Source organism: Ictidomys tridecemlineatus, assembly GCF_052094955.1.
Source record: "Ictidomys tridecemlineatus isolate mIctTri1 chromosome 1 unlocalized genomic scaffold, mIctTri1.hap1 SUPER_1_unloc_9, whole genome shotgun sequence".
Lineage (NCBI taxonomy): Eukaryota > Metazoa > Chordata > Mammalia > Rodentia > Sciuridae > Ictidomys > Ictidomys tridecemlineatus.
The window spans coordinates 623,195-625,907 of NW_027520950.1; the positions used below are offsets into that span (position 1 = coordinate 623,195).

The 2,713-nt window shown below is 41.9% G+C and overlaps 1 long non-coding RNA gene across 1 annotated transcript; it reads right to left on the reverse strand.

The window, feature by feature from the left end:
* Nucleotides 1-545: 545 nt before the first annotated feature.
* Nucleotides 546-2,698, reverse strand: LOC144372227 (uncharacterized). The gene is made up of 2 exons (XR_013432291.1): nucleotides 1,463-2,698; nucleotides 546-1,039 (listed from the first exon to the last, which is right to left on the reverse strand). It is a non-coding gene; the product is annotated as an uncharacterized LOC144372227 (long non-coding RNA).
* Between the last annotated feature and the right edge of the window lie 15 nt (nucleotides 2,699-2,713).

A 2,713-nucleotide genomic window follows, 5' to 3' on the forward strand; every position in this document is an offset into this window, starting at 1 on the left:
ACCCAAAAACCTTCAGTTTTGGTGGATCTCAAAAGAAAATCTGTAAAGTCCCTCAACCTGGACATAGCCCACCAGGGCAGGATTCTGTCACTGTCTGGACATGTCTGACCTAGAGCTGATGTCTTGGATCCCATGATTGTCAACTCAGAAGTCCCAAGACTAGAGATTTCATTTTGATGTCCTTCTTAGTTAATAAGAAATTAACTGTAGACCATTTAAAAGATATTTATTGATGCTTATTCTCTCTCCTATTCCGGAAGGTCACATTCAGTTTTGAGTGGCCACCCAACTATACATTCTGTTAGCACACTACCCTCATATCTCCAGAGATGGCATTGACTTCAGCCACATATCTGAGCTGGGTAATTGGCTCCTTCCTGCCCCAGACCTACCTATACAGCTTCCCATCCTGACCCTTTACTCACCCACTCCAGATCAATAGACAAGCAGTGAATACAGGAATGGCTCATCATGAACAATTCAATCACATTAGAAACTAGAAGAATTCTCAGTTCATCTAACAGAAGAGTTCTTTACCGAATTAATTACACAAAGAATTTTCTTTTTATTCAAGAACCTTTATATCATTTCAAAGAGAAAGAACAAAATGAGGGATGATCACCACAGCCAAGACTTCAAAGTGCCTAGGCATTCAGGGCATAGTCCCAGTGCATGAGTCCACAGGGGCAGTATGAGGGTCCCCAGTAGTGTATTTCAGGTTTCTTCTAGGGCTTTGGCTGAAGGGCATTGTACTGCAAGGCATCCTCAAGTTGAGATTCTTTTCCTTTCTGAGTTTCTCTGGGATGTAAGCCTCAGTTTTCAGCAGCTTCTGGGGACATCCTGGGCTCCAAGAGAAGGCCTGAGTGTGGGTTTGTCCAATTGTCCAGGCACTGGCACGTCCTGGGAAGTTCAGGACCCATTGGTCCCACTGACCATAGTGTTTGCAGATATTTGAGGTGACTAGAGCTCCTGAGAGGTTTCAGCCATTGGCTGCTGGATGGTCTTGAACTCGGTGCTGTTCCATCTCAACTCCGTGCTTCTGTGAAACAACACAGGCTGTTAGTACACGACCTCAGTTCCCCAAAGACAGCTCCCTGCTCTTTGTAAGCCCAGTGAGGCAGTGGGCTTACTGGAAAATTCACATCTCTGCAGCTCTGGAGGCACTGGCAGGAGTGGCAGCTCAGTGAAGGAAAATTATCTGGGTTCAGGCCTAGGGGAATGCAGAGCTCTGGACAAGATCTCCTAAGAGTAAATGATCTCCAGGTTGACTGACAGACTGCCATAGCTTCAGCTTCCCTACCATGCCAAGGTGTGTGTGTACCTGGCCAAGGAAAAGGACCGACTCATTCAGTCTGGTATGGACTGAAGCTTTTCATAGTGTTCTGTCCAGTAGTTAACCTCAGAAGCAACACCCAATCATGTGGGAGGGACATTCATTTGCATCATACATTGATTGAAGTACCTCATAGGATTAAGGTGCAAGTGAACCAATCCTGAAGGCATTTTGGAATTCCTTGGTTTTGATTCAATTAGGGAAAGGATGCGTGGATGAGGTAGGATAGAAGCGAGCCTCTAGTTCTTTCAAGTTTCAATTCACTCTACAAATTCTTTCTCTGTTTCAAATAAACATAGACAAATTAACCAGGCATGTTGGTGCACCTCTGTGATCCCAGCGGCTTGGGAGGTCAAGGCAGAAGAAGTTGAATTCAAAGCCAGCCTTAGCAAGGGCAAGGTGCAAAGCAACTCAGTGAGACTCTGTCTCTAAATAAAATACAAAAAAAAATTCAAAATCACTGTTCTAATTCTGCACTTAATTTTTGTTTGTTTGTTTTTTGATGATTCTCGTGATTGAATATTAGGCTTTACCACTGAGCTTCCTCTCAGCCCTTTTTATCTTGTGTTTGTGACAAGATCTGGCTATCTTGCCTAGGATGGCATCAAACATCTGTATTTCTTCCCTAAGTATCTTGCTTCTTTGGGATTGCCTGCAAGGGTCACTACACCTAGCTAGTTCTCCGCATATGGACTGGCTGGTTTTAGAGACCAGACTCAGTGGTGCTGGATTATACTCTTAAGACCATGGATATGCATACCCTTGATGGCCTTGACAGATTCTCTGTGTTTCAAAATTGAACACAAATACTTGAACCTCATGATTTGCAAGATTTTGTGGAGCTTTTTGTATCAAGACAATAGTGAACCATTTTCACACATAACCTCTAACAAGTTATAGAAAGAGGATTGATTCATTCTTGAGGAGATTATATTTTTAATTGATGTAAAAAGTTTCAGGGGACATACCCAATTGTATTTAGAAGAAATTTTAACATTTCCTTTTTTTTTTCTTTTTCTTTCTTTCGACTTTTTTTTTAAGTATCATTGGGTATTGACTCTAGGACTTCATTCATGCTGGCCAGCAGTCTACAACTAATCTGCACTCAAAGTCCCCATCTGCAAGTTATTAAGATCTTTTTATGTTCATTTCATCGGACATTCATATTGCTGCTGTCCACATAACCACACATAATTGTCTCTATGAACCTGTGGGAGAATTTCTCTAGAACAGGTGACGATTAATAAAACTGTTCCATAAAAAGTGTATGACCTTGATTTTACCAATAACTGACAGATTGTTCTTTAAGGTGAAGCATTTATTTTCCAATAGTGATGTGCAGTACTGCATGCACATATTCCCCCAAAACACTTGGAATGA